Below are 16818 nucleotides of genomic sequence, written 5' to 3' on the forward strand. Positions count from 1 at the left end.
TAGATAGATAGATAGATAGATAGATAGATAGATAGATAGATAGATAGGTAGGTAGATAGGTAGATAGGTAGATGGATAGATAGATACTTTATGTGTGCCAAGAAAATCTCTTTGATTTGTCATACTAAACCATTGCTTAAGTGGTATGTATTCCTTGGGTCTATATTTTCCCTAATTAAGTCATAAATTATGAAGCTATTCAATAGTAGCATTGCCTTCCCTGGAAGAGGTATAGAAGACTTCATCAAGAATTTCTCTAAAACTTAAAAACAAAATGCCTAAGCTGTTATGCATAAATTCCTCCACTTACATAAATGCTCAGCTTTTAACCTCTCATTACATGGCAAAATGATGAAAAGTCTAGAGCAAAAATCAGTGGAATTCAATCAATGTAGTACAACAAACTGATTTAGACTAAATTAATTACTTTGGCTTTAAGAGTACGAGAGTTGGGCCTGTATAACCACCTCAATTTTTACCTCTTTACCTTGTTTGTCAAAGGCACTGGGGTCAGAACATATAGTTTGGACTAAAAAAAAAAATCCAGACACTAGTTTCCTAGAAACACAAAATATTTTGTTGTCTTGTGGTCATCAATTTCTGACCCTGAGTGCACTTTCACATGATTCAATTTCTATTTAACTGGGCTCTGCCTTCAGATCAAGGACTGCTCAGAAGATAGAAAGAAAATGTGTCCTTGAAGAAAAAAAGAAAATGCCTTTGAAAATATTCTCTTCCTCTTTTCATTCACCAACCAATTTGAGTTTCTTAAAGGTGGTCAAGACTGTACATTTGCTCCCCCACCATTCTCCCTCCCCCTTCTTTTCCCTTCTCTATGATGTTTTACTCCTCAGAATCCCTCCCACTCCACCCCCATTTGGCATCTCTGGGAGCTAAAACATCAGCTTTGAGTAATTATGATGGGAAAGTGAGGCTTTGAACTTGCTATGAGTTTGGGAAACTGGAAGAGCTGCAAAGTATTCCTCTACCCCATGGTCCAAAATGACAACATTCTTTAAAACTCTGCATGAAATGAAATTCAATCTAATTCTTCTTTCTTACTCATGTTACAGGACCCTTGGTGTAAAATATTACATTTTCAAGCAAAAGTGCAAAGTTAATCTATCACAATGCACCTCCAGGTGAGATTTATTAGAGGTTGCTTTCTTAAAAAAAAAACCCGGTGTGTTCTTTGCACATATGAGTGCCATATTCATCTTATTATTATCCAGTTGAAAAATTCCCAGTGTGTGCAACGCCTCAGATATAATAGCAGGCATGCCAACAGAATATGACACTTATGCTAATCTGCACCCTGCTGTGGAAAAACATACACAAGGATTCCATTACCACATTCATTAGGCTGCAAGACACTTCATCCTGAATAGGGATTATGAACCAGAATGGGCTGAAAACAGTTGATTGAACCCACTTAGCCAAATCTCTCTGACATTAGCCAAATATTTCAGCACCAGCAAAGAGCCTGTCTCATCTTCTGTTTGGAATAAATCCTGTTATGAAAGTTTGTCACTGCCCAGAAAGTAAGTGTCAAACCAGTCTCTGGACAGAGCTGGTTATTAGCTGAGTTGGAGAAATTGGGCACTGGCTACCTACTTGTGCTTTGATCCATAAAGGATAGTTTCAACATCTCTTACCATCTTACAGGCCATGCACCTGCTACAGTTCAGCCCATACTTCCTTACTGATCCCAGGCAAAGAAGGAGTCCTCTGGTGACTTGGTTGAGTGGGGAGAGGGGCTAATTAGGATCAGATGACGAAGATGGCCAGTTGACGGTCAAGCCTGTCAGTCTGCTAAACCGAGTACTCCTGGCTGTGTGCTATATGCAGGGCACAGTTGTTTCTTGATAGCTTGCCTTTCCTATTCTGCAAAAAAGTGAACTCAAATTTTAAACATCTTCAGAAACAATAAAGGAAGGAACCCAAGTTACTATCTGGGAGATATGGAATTTGGTGGGTGTAGCCAGAAAAGGGAGAGGGGGGGAAAGGTTTTAAACTTTTTCATGTTTAACTTTAAAAAGATCATAGTAAAAACCTCCAGCCTTTCACTAGTTTTCAGATGCAGGGATCTTTTGTCTCTGTCCTTCCTTGTCGACGCGGCAGCTAACGAGCTATAGTGCTTCTTTGCTGTATGAAATTGTCGGTTCCAATAGACGTGTTCCTCACAAAGTTAGAGAGGAATCCAATTTTCGCAAATCGAATCACACCCTCGAAACCCCAGAGAACCTTCTAACTAAAGAAGCCCTGTGGTGAATTAGGTGGCAAAAGTAAAGTGAAGTATCCCATTGAAGCACAAACACCATTTAATTTATCTATCCCCTAAATTCGGATTTTTATGGACTGGGTTTTCTTAAAACGAGCCCCGCCTGAACTCGCAAGCAGAAAGCGGGGCACAAGCCAAGGAGCACAGACCAATTTACAGAATTGGAGCCAATGTCCCCCTCTCCGCCCGAGAAAATGGAAATGTCAGAGAAACCGAGCAGCTTCATTTTTCTTTGCATACTTAGGTTGCATCATATATTCGGGGAAAGCATAACTAACCCCTTGTGTTTTCTCAAAACAAACCCCATCAATAACGGCTTAGGCTGCCCATAAATCCACGGGAGGACGCGTGGATGCGCCAACAGCAGCCTGCACTTCTTGGGGTGAGGGAAGGCACGGTTGGAGGGCAGGCAAAGTGTGATTATTGCTAATTCGCCGCTGCAGCCCAGCGCCAGCGTCTGCTGCAGCTCCAGGAATGGGGGGGCTGGCGGCCGCTGGCTTCTCTGCTTGAATCGAAAGCCTGCGACCAAATTCTCAAGCTCGTCCTGGCTGTTCAGGGAACCAGCCCTGGAGACGAGGTGGATTTTCTCAATTAGCTCCCTGACCCACCCCCCAGACCCATTTTCCAAACTGGCCTAGTCTGGGTTTTCCAGGCCAGAAAGATAACGGGGAAGCATCAAACAGGTTGGAGGAGGCTTTTTTTTTTTTTCTTTCTTTCTTTCTTTTTTTTTTTTTGCTACAGGAACATGCCCCCTTGCACTGCGATTGTAATACAATCCTTCCTCTCTGGGGCCGCGCAAGCTACAGTGCAAAACTGTGTTTGAAACCTTTTATCATTCATCGTCTCCAGACTGAAATCATTTTTGACAACCTCTGCAGAAAACAAGCAGCTTTCTGGCTACTGGCGAGCCGATTAAAGGGAGGAAACACATGTTCACTGTCAGACAGAGCCCCTGGAGAAAGCATTGACAACCTTTTAACCCCCTTTCCCAGGGAAAGTGCCCAAATGTTTCTCTGGAACAAAACCCCCGCATTGTTTAAGCATCTTTTCATTTAATATATCTTTTCCCCCTTCTTATGGCAAAATGATTAAAAAACAGCCTTTAGTCTTTCCATTTTTATTTTGGACACCAGCTGACCCTTTCACACTCTACTAAGGAAGATAGGAAGAAGAGTGGCATTAATAATGAACAGTGTCTTTTTTTTTTTAATGAACTGACCCCCCCCCCCCACACACACATACACATTCTTGAAAAAACAGTCGGCCTACAATCCAAATACCAACACATTGACTAGCTCACTAACCTCTACAGTGATTTCTTCAAACTAGCCAAGAAACTGCAGGAGTGAAATTTTCTGAACAGTAGGAAGGCTGAGGAGTGGACATTATTAGCACGCCAAGCTTTAAGAGCTGGCCATGGAAACTTCTGTGAACTTCATGACATTGTGCCAGGAAGCTCTGTACGTCTGTACATTACTTATGCATATGTTATCAAGCTGAATACTTTCCATAACACTGCTGTAGTGGATGCCAGAAGGAGAAGGAAAATGTTTGACACAAAAGCTTAAAGTATATGTTAGGTGTTGGGGATTTCTTTCTTTTTAAAACCTCATTTTAAAATGTTAGTCTTGTAATGTTCTGACTGTCAATCCTTTAACCTAAAACCTTACTATATTTTTGCCTTGTGAACAGTGACTTGGATTGTTTTGTCTATTGTGACATTTTTGCTTTTACAGCTGAAAGATGCAATTCCACAGGAGAGAGATGCTATAAAGTCACTACTCAGAAGAAGCTGAGGCTGGGAGATGTACTATCAGTTGGCTACCTTCACTGTTCTCTACTTGTGAACAATAAAAGACTAAAGTATTCAGCAGACATGGCATTCCATATGGAGCTTCCTCCAACACTTCATTCCAATGTAGGTGTTGGTCACAATGGAGGCTGCAAATTGAAAATAGTTCCATCCTCCCCCCCCTTTTCTAAATGTAATTATTCAATTAAAAAAAACATTGCATTAAGTAACCACTGTATGTAAGACAATGGAGATACAAAGGGGGGGGGGGGGAAATCCTGTGCCTGCCCCCAAGGAGCTCAGGTTCTATCTGGATTTTAACTCAGAACTCAAAGAAACTCCTTCTCCCACCAGTACCCCACAGCACTGCCCATTTCTCTCCTAAATCCAGAACACTAAAGTTTGCATACACATGAGCAATGCTCAGCACATTTTCTTGGTGTTTCATCTTTAAAAAAAAAATTCATGTCTTTGTCCTTTTAAAAATCTGCAACCAATCAAGATTTTACTCGTTAGAGTAAATGAATGAATTTTGGCAAGCAATTTCTTCAAGGGCAGATCATATTCTTTCAACTAAATAATACATGCCTAATTTTTTTCTAACACATCTAAGTTATTTCTTCTCATGAAGAAAAGAGAATGAAGGAAGTTATGGTTTCCTTCTACCAAAAACAGCAAAAAAATATGCTGGAAGTTGAATATTATTTTGGGTAAAGAAATTACCTTCAAAGTTGCTGATCTTTGAGGTAAATAGATTCTTTTCAGGACCAATGGTGAAATTGGTAAATGACATCTTACAGGACTTCACAGTGACCTGGAATAGAACTATTTGTTTCTAGCAACTCTGTATGTGGGTGCTATCTTTAACTGATAAAGGCAGATAAAGTCTTTTGGATAAGCAGAAAGAGGTCACCTTCCATGAAAGTTTTTCTGATTTCCTAGATCTTCTCTTGTCTACCATCCTTTAACACCTAGCTCTCTTAGGTCTACTGTGCTTGAAATTCTTCTAACATGTCTTTTATTTCAAAACTTAAAGTGAGGACTAAAATGCAATAACCCTGGAAGAAGTGACACACTGTTTAAAACTTATCTCACTGCTTGATATTCCAATGCATCTGGGCTTTCAATCATATTCCTACTCCCTCCAATGCTACAGACTAAATCCCATCTATATCATCTCATGCCATGTGACGCTTCCTCATGTCTACCCACAAATCTTCTGCTTTGCTGTGGGGAGAAGAAAGCTTCTTCCTGGTTTCTTGCTATTCAATGAGTACCACTAAAATCTAAAGGCTGGGCATCTATTATCCCTTGACCTCACTATATTACTGGCCCACCTCATTTTCTGGTTATACATTTCTTTGAAGGTCCTACTTTGTTTGCATAATTTGTCATGCTATACAATCTCCCCAATATGATCCCACAGTCTGTTCACTTCTGATACCAGTTCACTATTCATCTACAGTGTCTATATAAAATGTATTGATAGGTTAGATCTTTGGACTATCCAACTGCCTATAATATTATTGTTAATAGGTATTTTTCATCTACTTGATTCTTTTTTCTTGTGTAGATGGTGGTGTTTGTTTTGGTGGGGGGGTAGTCTTTCAGTAGTTTCTTTTGATGGTCAAAATCATAGAAAAATTCTTGAGGTTAGAATAAAGGATAAACAAAGGAGAAGGAGAAAAATGATAGTTCTCTGGCCATTCTTTTGATGACTTTATTTTTTTTTAAGCAATCGGGGTTAAGTAACTTGCTCAAGGTTACACGGCCAGTTATTTCTGGATGTGATGCTGAGTGTCTGAGCCCAGGATTCGATCTCCAGGTTGTCCCAACACTGGAGCCGGTGCTCTTACTCGCTGAGCCACCTGGCCGCCCCTTTTGATGACTTTAAAAATAAAAATCTTTGAATGTATAGCCATAGCTACTGAACAACCAGGAAAAAAATTTTCTTGTGACCAAAGACCTTGATAATGTCAATCAGTTCAATGACAGAAATTGATGTGGTTTTATCAATGGAAATGTCCTGCACCCTCAGGACCATCAGACCTTTCCATATGACTTGAAGCTGAAAGTTCCCATGTTGATTATTTCTTCCTTTATTATAAGAGCCCCTTGAGAGTAGGGGCTATCATACTTTCCTATTTGTATTCCCAGAGCTTAGCACTATACTTTGCACATATATTCTGTCATCTCAGTTGTATCTAACTCTGTGACTCCATTTGGAGTTTTCTTGACAAAAATACTGGAGTGATTCTTTCCTCAGCTCATTTTACAGATGAGGAAACTGAGGTAAAAAGTGACTTGGCCAGGGTCTCACAGCTAGTAAGTATCTGAGACCAGATTTGAAACCAAGAAGATGAATCTTTCTGACTCCAGGCTTGACACTCTATCCACTGTGCTTCCTAGCTATTCCACTTTGCACATAAGAATTTAATAATTTTTTATTTATTCATTCACTTATATAGCATCTTTAATTTTACAAATACTTCCTCACAAGACTACTGTGAATTAGGATAAGCATTTATTGTTATCCCTATTTTATGGGTAAGAAAACTGAGACCTAAAGCAGTTTAATAAACTGTCAAAGGTGTATTGATAACATTTACCTAGAAATCAAACCCAGGACCCCCAACTCCAAATTTATCATCCTTCTCATTGAACCACAAGGTCTCTTTCCCTTTGTATAGAGTTCCTAATTTACAACCAAATAAAAATTTGCTTTGAGAACTCCATCTATCTTTACCTGCTCCCTCCCCCCACCTTTTCCCTTCCTCTTTACCTTCCTTGAGTCATATTCCCTTTCCATTTTCTTTTCTTCCACCCCTCAAGAGCCTAACTGGTGACTATGAGAAGAAATGGAGAACAATTTCAGTTAGAAGCAGCATAGGAATGCTGGTTTTACCTTTACTATCCACTCCTCCCCTACACCACCCCTACATTACTCAGTCACCATCCTTCACCAGTCCCATTCTGGGTGATGGATAAATGGTACCAAAAAAATGATCCAGATAGGTATGTATGTTCATAAGGAACAGATAGAGGAAGTAAACATGGCCAAACAATCTTCCTTCTATGGCACATATTATTGGTTTTCCTTCAATTAAAAGTTACAATAGTGATTATCATTATACCCACATTTTTCCTTCTTTTATGTTTGTCAGAACGATGTTTCCTGGTAAGAACACCACATTTCATTCTATGTTCTCTTTCCATCCATTCCTCTCATTTAAGGACTGTTACCCATTCTTAGAGACAACTTTTTTAAACCTTATTACAGTTTTTTGATAAAGAAATATTCAATATTGTCAATCTCCTTTACATCATCAGGCTTTGTGTTTTTCCAAGTAAAGTGAAGGTCAAGTTTGTCTCTGGCATAGAATCCTGCTGCAGTAGCCATAATGGGAAATTTTTGTCATCTGTTTCTGTGGTTTCTCTTTGTTGACTGTCATTTACATTAACAGAAGATTTCTTCATTGGCAGAAGCTCTGGGCACTGGACTGTCATCTTCCCCATGACAATGCACAGAGAACCAAAAATATTTCCATTTTCAGCCTCAGGAAGTACGAGGAGGAGGACATCAGAAACCAATCTAGAAGAAGAACTCTAGCAGCTACAGTTGGCCCAACAATCTCCTCTTCCATTGTAGGCATCAGTTATGAATGATGAAGGATGAAGGCTGCTAAATTCCCATTGACTTCATGGTGATTCAGATCCTAGTGTGTGCTCTCATCATAGTGACAGCAAATGGTTATGACACTGGACCATAAAGACTGTTTGAGAAAGAAGAGGAGTTTAAAACCAGTACTGGACTTGGGTAATCCAAAGGAAAATAAACTTTGATCATATAATGAATAAGCCAGGAATAAGAAAGAAGACTTCCTTAGAAATGTGATCAGACATTAAGGAGATCCTGCTCCTTGTTCTTCTTTCTCCCTTATCTCACATTACATCTTATATCTTCTCACATCACCCATATCTGCCTTCTGTTACTATTTATTCCTTCACTTCTGCCTCACATAGTGAGATGGCCCTTCTTGCCAAGGCAAACCTTTGGTGTATGCACAAGTATATATCCTGTCTTTGCCAGTAAATTGTCCCCTCTATCACCTGCTCTCTAACATATCTTCAATCTCTCCCTGCCTATTGACTGCTTCCCTACTGCCTACTAACATCCTCATGTTTTCTCCATTCTCAAAAAATGCCCCCTTGATTCCTCCTCCTCTGTTAATTATATCTCCCATATATCAGCATATATTATCCCATATTTCTTCTGTATTTTAGGATCACCTCCTTGACAAGGCCGTCTACTTTCTTTCCTCTCATATTCTTTCCAAATCTCAATGAGCTGACTTCATAGCTCATCATTCAACCAGAACTGCTCAATCCGAAGTTACAAACCGTCTCTTGTCAAATTTAAGAGTCTTTTCTCAATCCACATCCTTTTTGACATCCCTGCAGTCTTTGACACTGTCAAACAACATTGTTTCCTCAATACTCCCTCCTCTAGGTTCCTGGCTCTCCTCCCACCCATCTGACTGGTGCTTCTCAGTCTCCTTTGCTGGATTTTCATTCAGATCACAAATGTCCCACAGGGCTTAGTCCCAGACCCTCTTTTCTTCTTTCCCTGTACTACTTCACTTGGTTATCTTATCAGCACCCATAGATTCAATGGTCATTTCTATGCTGATGATTTTCACATCTACTTATCCAGCCCTAATCTGTCTATTCACCTTCAGGCTCACATTTACAGCTACCCATTGAACTAGATGCCTCATAGGCACCTTAAATTCAATGTGTCCAAACAGAAATAATTGTTTTTCTACCCAAATCCTTCACTTCTTCTATCTTCCCTTTCACTATTGAAGGTCTCATCATTCTCATAGACCTGGAGGTTCACAACCTAGGTGTCAGCCCTGACTTTTTACTCTTTCTCTACCCCCCCACCATTAAGTCTGTAGCCAAGACAATTTTCCTTTTAAGTAATTGTAAATTTTGCCTTTAGCATTTACCCTCTTTTTTTTTCCTTTGACACTGAGCCTACTCTGATTCAGGCATTCATCATCTCATACCCAGATTATTGTTGAAACTCTCTGGTTGGTCTGCCTGCCACAAGTCTTTCCCTAGTGTTGTCCATCCTCTATCCAGCTGTCAAATTGCAAGCCTGACCAGGTCACCTCCCTACTTAAGACATTATCTCATTATCACTGCAGGATCAAATTTTAAAACTCTGTTTGACTTTCAAAGTCCTTCATTACCTGTCTTCCCCTGCCCCCACTCCATTTCCAGTCTTCTATATCTTATACCCTCCCCTACGTGCACACACACACACACACACACACACACACTCACTCACCCACACACGCACACACAAACACACACCTTGTGTATTCTGGGATCTAGTGAGACTGGCTTCCTAGTTGTTCCTTGAATGAGACACTTAATCTCTCTATTCTGGCCATTTTGACTGTTTCCCCATGCCTGGAATGTTTTCCCTCCTCATCTCTGTTTCCTGGCTTCCTTCAAATTCTAGCTCAAATTCCACTGTCTGCAGGAAACCATTCCTAATCTCCCTTAATTCCAGTGTCTTCTTTCTGTCAGTTATTTCCAATCTATTATGTATCCATTTTGTTTGTGCACAGTTGTTGCATGTTTTCTCCCTCATTAGACCAGGAGTCCCCCGAGAGCAGGAGCTGCCTTTTGCCTTTCTTTATATTTCAAGTACCTTTAACAGTGACTGGTATATAGTAGGCACTTAATCAATGTTTATTGGCTAACTATTGGCTGACTAACTGGGATTCGTTACTTTAGTTATTTAGGACATGGGACCAACTCCTTAGTGGTTTATTGCACTATGACCTAGTATATCCCCAAACCCACTTAAATAATTTCCTAATGGGAACTATTTATTATCAGAGCTGTCACTTAAGATGCACTTGGAACCTAGGATCATACCTACAGGGGAGAAAGACCTGGGACAAAACATGCTATATGTTCCTCTTCCTTTTCTCATCGCCCCAAGATTTTTAAAATCAAAATTTGTTTAATACTGATAGTATATATATCTCTCCTTTGTACTCCAGCAAGATCTTGCAAGAAAGATTAGGGGGAAGGAGTAAATAAGATGGTTGAGTAAAGCTAACCAGCACATCAACTTAGTCTGATAGCATGTGCAACTTTCCATACCTATGGTCCCTTTCTTCTGCAAAGAATCACCCAAATATTCTTACAAGATAAAACAACTAAAATTAAATGCCAAATGCAGTCTTCAAGGGATACAATCTGAAGTATATGTATGGGAAAATTTCCTGATTTGTTTTTCTTGTTTATTTCATAGGGTTTGGGGAGGAAAGTCATATAGATCTATTTAATATGTAACTTGGGCCTCCTTCAATATGGCTCCCTAGAAACTAAACCCAGGTTCATTAGTCAATTAGGGTCTATCATCCAATTAAATGAATGGAAGTAAGTTCCTATTTCTAAGGAATCTCAGCATACCAGACCAGATAACATATGACTTGAAAGCAAAATATATGTAAATAAAATGAAATCCCAAATAAATATCAAGAAATTGAATTGCAGCAAGTTACTTCAGCATCAGTGCCTATATGGTTTCTTCTCCATTGATGCCAAGAGAAATTCTGAGTCAAAGGCCCTTTTGCTCCTCTGTGTTTTCAATATAGCAAAATGACACAGTTGATTTACATTCTTATCAGATTATTAGGTAGTACTATTCATAAATCATCTCTTTTGGATCACTCCCCTCTCTATCTTAGAGCTTCTAAGAGCAAACATCATCTTCTTGGGAACTGGAATTTTAAGACAACAGCCTGAACATCCCTCCATGTGCACCTGTTCTCTTTGCACCTAGGGGTGTTGGGAGGCTTGAATGAGATAATGGATGTAAAGCACTTTGCACACCTTAAAGCACTATCTAAATCACCAGACCTCCAATCTGGTGATCATTCCATTCCCTGAGTCTTCTACTATCTTCCTGTTGAGTTTGAACAATGTTTATAGAGTAATGCAGGGACACATTGGTAGATTTTTAACAATAGGGCTCTTCCCCCCCCCCCCAAATGTATGTACACACACACACACATTTTTTTTTTGCTTTTTGGAAGGCAATTGGGGTTAAGTGACTTGGCCAAGGCCACATGGCTAGTTTCGCATTAAGTATCTGAGGTCATATTTGAACTCAGGTCCTCCTGACTCCAGGGCAGGTGCTCTATTCACTGCACCACGTAGCCGCCCCATATGCACACATATTTTAAAGTTCAGTTTGCAATTATAACACTTTCTTAAGCCTATATAGTCAACAAAGCAAAGAATCAAGGCCCAATTTGTAACAATTGCTGATTCCTGAGATATAAATCGTCACACTGAAAACTTAACTATCTCTTGAAAGACAACTAGAGCTAGTTCCAGGACAGTCATGCTTATATCCATACCTCACCAGTCTAGATCTCCCATCCCTCATCTGTGCTCTAAGCATTACTATTTCTTATTCATTTTTTCTCTTTAGTTTCTACCACCCTGGTCTCCTTTCCCTTCACCTCTCTCTGATATTTGAATATTCTTTTCATACTCTCCGTGCTGAAAGTATACTCCTTTCACTATAATCAGTGTACATTTTGGCTGATACCATCCAACAAAGGTCACTCACAGGCCTCTGGAAAATGTAGTCCAAAGAGAAGATGAGGTTTATGTAGGAATTGCCCCCAATCTGCACATGAGCCTCAAATCTTTGGTAGGCCCTCCTTTGCCCCATAGGCTACCTCACTGAGATATAATCAGTATAACTCTCCCTAAAGTTCAGGCCTTACTTTGAACTGACATCCTACAAGGATGGTCCTAGAAAGTGCACAGGTTGGAATATGGATGCCCCATGACCGATCCTATGAAGTCAACTATGACAAATTCAAAGCACTCATCTTACTAGCTTTGGGTCAGCGGTATAATCTATGTATAGCAAAGGATATCAATTGAGATCCTTGGATTATTGCTCTCAAAATAAAAAAGCATGACCCATGCTATCTCTTTAACATGCTAATTGCACAAATTATTGGAGTCAAATTGTATTTGAAGGAAAGGTCTGCTAAATTTCCTGGCAAAGATCAAATTTATCTCCCAGGTCTGCTGTTTGTAGCTCAAATTCTTGATTCCACTTTCTGCTAGTCATTTTACTCAGAGGCAGCATTTTTTATTTTTAACCATGTGCAGACTAAAATGTGTAAGATAATTTTACTGGTTAAATTAGGTCCCATTTACAGGTCAGAATCTAAAATGCAGAGAACAAAATCCCCAAATGCCAGTTGTCTTGTTGAAATCAGGCACTTTTAGTTGAAATGACATCGAAAAAAGGTTGTTCTGTGTCATACCTATAGAATAAACAATTGCATTCACACCTATGGGGGTAGTAAAGTTGAGCCTATTAAATGTGAAAAACATGAAAGGCTGAGTTCTAGTCTTAGGATCAAAATTTTAGAGTTGGAAGGGACCCTTACAGGTCATTTAGCCAGGGGTGTCAAACTGGAGAATATGGCTTGAACCAGATTAAAAAGTAATTGGGAAATGTTTAACAAAATAAATAAAAACATAATACAACATAATGTTATTAATTTGGAGTTTTCTGAATCAATTTGTAGGCACAGTGATCTGTTTCTATTGGACTCTAATATTCTAGATCTAAACCAACTTTCTTGTTTTATGTAAACGAGGAAACTGAGTCCCAGAGAGGTTGACTTGTCCAGGGTCATACAGGTAGGAAAAAGGAGAGCAGAGTCAAGGTTCCAACCTAGGTCCTCCATCTCCAAATCCAGCATTGTTTCTACAGAACCACTTCACAAGCACAACAAATATTGCTTCATTGGGTCTTCATAATAATCCTATGAGCTGAGTACTATTAGTATCTCCATCTAGTAGGTTAGATAACTGAGGTTTAGAGAAGTTAAAACGATTTGCTCGTGATCTGAACATTGCTCCCTTTTAACTCCAAATTTATCATTATTCTTAAAAAATTCAATTAAACATTATTAATTTTCTCTCCTTCACCCCTTTGAATGAAAGAAATAAAAACAAAAATAAAACTCTTGTAACAAATATGTATAATCAAGGGGAAAAAAATCCTACATTGACCATGTCTAAAATATGTCACAAATATGTATCACATCCTTGTACCTTGAGTTCATCACATCTTTTTGGAGGTTAGTAGCATTCTAAATTGTTCATTCCCTGGAACTGTGGTTGGTCAAAGTTCTTAAGTCTTGCAATGTTGCTGTCATTGTATAAATTGTCTTTTGGTTTCTGCTTTTCTCTCTGCATCAATTCATACAAACCTTCCCACGGTTTCTGAAATCATCTTTTATGTTATTTCTTATGACACAGGAGTATTCCAGTACATTCATAGGTCATAATTTGTTCAAACATTCACCAACTGATAGGGATTCCTTTGGTTTCCCAGTTCTTTGCCACTATAGAAAGAGCCAATATAAATATTTTTTTTCATGTGGGTCCCTTTCCTCTTTGTTCTCTTTGAAATATAGGCCTATTAGTGATATTTCTGGGTCAAAGGTTTAATACCATTTTTTGGGCATATGTCCAAATTGTTTTCCAGAATGATTGGGCCAATTCATAGCTCCACCAACTGTGCATTTATGTACAGAGGCATTTTCCTGAATCCCTTCCAACATCTATCATGTTTTTTTGTCAACTTCGCCAATCTGATTGGTATATGATAGAATCTCAGAGTTGATTTAATTTGCATTTCTCTATTAGTAGTTCAGAGTATTTTTTTTTCATATGGCTATTGATAGCTTGGATGTCTTCCTTTGAAAACTCCCTGTTTAAATCACTTTACCATTTATCATTTGAGGAATGACTCTTATCCTTATAAATTTGAATCAGTTTCTTATATATCTTGAACATGAATTCTTTATTAGAGAAACTTGCTATAAAGTTCTCCCCTCTCCTGCCTTAGCTATTTGCCTTCTACTTTAGCCTAAATTGGTATCTTAATTTTAATATAATCAAAATTGTCCATTTTATCTTCTGTAATTGTTTCTATTCCTTGTTTAATCTCAAATTCTTCCCTTAATAGATCTGAAAGGATATTTTTTCTTTGCTCATCTAATTTCTTTATGATTTGACCTTTTCTATATAGTCCACGAATTTATCTGGAGCTTATATGTGGTATGAGGCATTTTTTTTTTGCTGGAGTGATTACCAGTTTTCCAGGCAATTTTTGCTGAATACTGAGGCCTTATCTCAGTTGCATACAGTGGATAGAGCACTGGTCTGGAAGTAATGAAGACTTGAGTTTAAATATGACTTTGGACATTTGGTAGCTGTATGACCCTGGGCAAGTCATTAACCTCAGTTTCTTCATCTGTAAAATGGGGATAGTAATAGTATCTACCTCTCAAGGAGGTTGTGAGGAACAAATGAGATCTTATTTTAAAACATTTAGCACAGTGCTTGACACATAATAGGCAATGCTTGTTCTCTTCTCCCTTCTCAGTAGCTGGAGTATTTGAATTTTCAAAGACGAGGATATTAGCTTTATTTATTTCTATCTGTTGTCTACCTAATATGTTCTACTACCAACATTTTTTTACCATTACCAAATCAATGTGATTATTACTGATTTGTAGACTAGAGATGTGGCCAACACTTTACAATATGCCATGCAAATGAACATTCTGATATGAAGGGGAATTGAGTGAACCCACTAACTCCACCTTGTGACTCAATCCTGGTGCTAGCTCAGTTCCCTTCCTATCCAATTATGAGTCTAGTCCAATTTCTAGTCTTGTTAGAAAACTTTATTCAATTATGAAAATTGTGAGAAAGTTGTGTTGCATTGTTCGAACCTCACCCTGTGTGGCTGGGAAACTGGATCACCTCTACTTGTTGCTTAGAGACCCTTAACGAAGGACCTAGGTTTCATTGACCAGAAACTCAGTCAGATCCACAGATTGATATAAGGAGTTTTCTTACAATTACACATCTCAAGCAACCCATATGTCTTGTCAGAAAGTGGCCCCATAGTGGGCAATTAGTTATTGTTTCCACATTCCTTTGATTGAATACAGACCCTTAGGGAGAATGGGGCACCTCTTTTTCCAATTTCAGGGAATTATACCTGTTTGCTCTCCCTCTCCAAACTTGGAAAGCTCCTAATCTTTTCTCCAATTAGAAATCAGATTAAATAATTTTGTATTCTGGCTGTTTTCTTTTAATTAATTGATCTTATTTGATCAGTTGTTTTAATGCATAAAAATCAGAAGCTTGGACATTTTTTCCCCAATCACTTCACCATTTACCCACCACATATAAGATTCTTAATTTTTTCTCCAACCAAGCAAGGAAGAAATATGTATGTAAGAGAAAAAAAATGTATATCTACTATCTGATGGTATATACCACACTGAATGATATGTATCACACAGTATAAATTAGATATACTTCCAACAAATATTTATTAAGTACCTACTATCAACAGTGTATTCCATTAGGTAGGAGAGGATATTCCAATGGATCTGTAATCTCAATGATGAAGATATTCCCTTCAATGATGAAGATCTCAACCCATCTGTGCCTGCCCATCCTAGATTACTCTTGTCCACGTCCTGTCACAAGTTTGCCAACAATGAGATACAGAATTTTTTTCATGTTCTCTTGAATTTCTTGACATCACAGGGGGTACCAATGCATCATACAGGCTCTCCATCTTTCATCTTGCCATGAGAGCAGTCCACATATTTCTTTGATGATTTTTAAAAATACTGCTCCTTCTTTGTAATCCCTTCTTTGTATATGTTGCTCTCAACTCTGGGCCACCATAAGCCTCTCTATTGTCCTTTGGGATATTTTGACCTTTGATATTTCAGAGATTGTAATGTTTTATATATATATATGTACATATATATATAATGTAATCATATGCCATTACAAATAATATTGATATTAAGAATACAGGTCTTTGTTTAAGGCAGAAACTTGAGGTCATCAAAAAATTTTTTTAATTTCTCAAAGGCAGTTCAGCCTATTCTCCTCCTCTTCAACTTTTGACCCAGCATATCATTCATTGGCAGTATCACACACATGTCACAGACACACACAAACATATGTATGCATATATGTGCATATATGTAAATATATGCTTATATGTGCATATACATTTATACTCTTCCTAAGGAGGGGGGGCTCTATGGATGGTATAACCAACTGTCCATCCTAATCTAGACAATAGGATTTCTGCAATCACTTCATTTTTCCTATTTTAGGATGACATTACACTGATTGAATCAAGTCCCAGTTAATTGCCAGGCCATAAGGCTACCTGACATCTGTAATCACTCAAAAGAGCTTGGCCTAACTATTCACAAAGGAAAAAAAAATAAATGAACAAAAATGAGAAATATATATGGCAACCCTAACACAGCTTTTAAACTGATTAATAATGCTTGAAAAGGGGGAAGAAAGGAGGTAACAAGCATTTATATTAAGTTTCTACTGTGTGCCAAGCAGTGTACCAAACACTTTACTCATTTGATGCTCACAACAATCCTGGTTGGTGCTATTATTGTCACCATTTTTACAGATGAGAAAACTAAGGCAAACAAAGGTCCATTGACTTGTTCAGAGTCGTGCAGTGAGTGAGTACCTTCTTTAAACTCAGGTCTTCCTAACTCTAGGCCAATTGATCTATTCCCTACTCTACTTAGGTAACTAGGGGAAATGG

The 16818-nt window shown here is 38.5% G+C and overlaps 1 long non-coding RNA gene across 1 annotated transcript in view; it reads right to left on the reverse strand.

The window, feature by feature from the left end:
• Positions 1-6811: 6811 nt before the first annotated feature.
• LOC138146935 (uncharacterized) overlaps positions 6812-16818 on the reverse strand; it is a 31948-nt gene continuing 21941 nt past the window's right edge. The window contains exon 3 of the long non-coding RNA XR_011164652.1: positions 6812-7846. This is a non-coding gene — a long non-coding RNA (uncharacterized lncRNA). The remainder of the gene's footprint in view (positions 7847-16818) is intronic.

The sequence above is a fragment of the Petaurus breviceps genome, unplaced genomic scaffold (assembly GCF_028583685.1).
Source record: "Petaurus breviceps papuanus isolate PSGF00001 unplaced genomic scaffold, PetGlider_PUasm1.0 90775, whole genome shotgun sequence".
NCBI classification, from domain to species: Eukaryota; Metazoa; Chordata; class Mammalia; order Diprotodontia; family Petauridae; genus Petaurus; species Petaurus breviceps.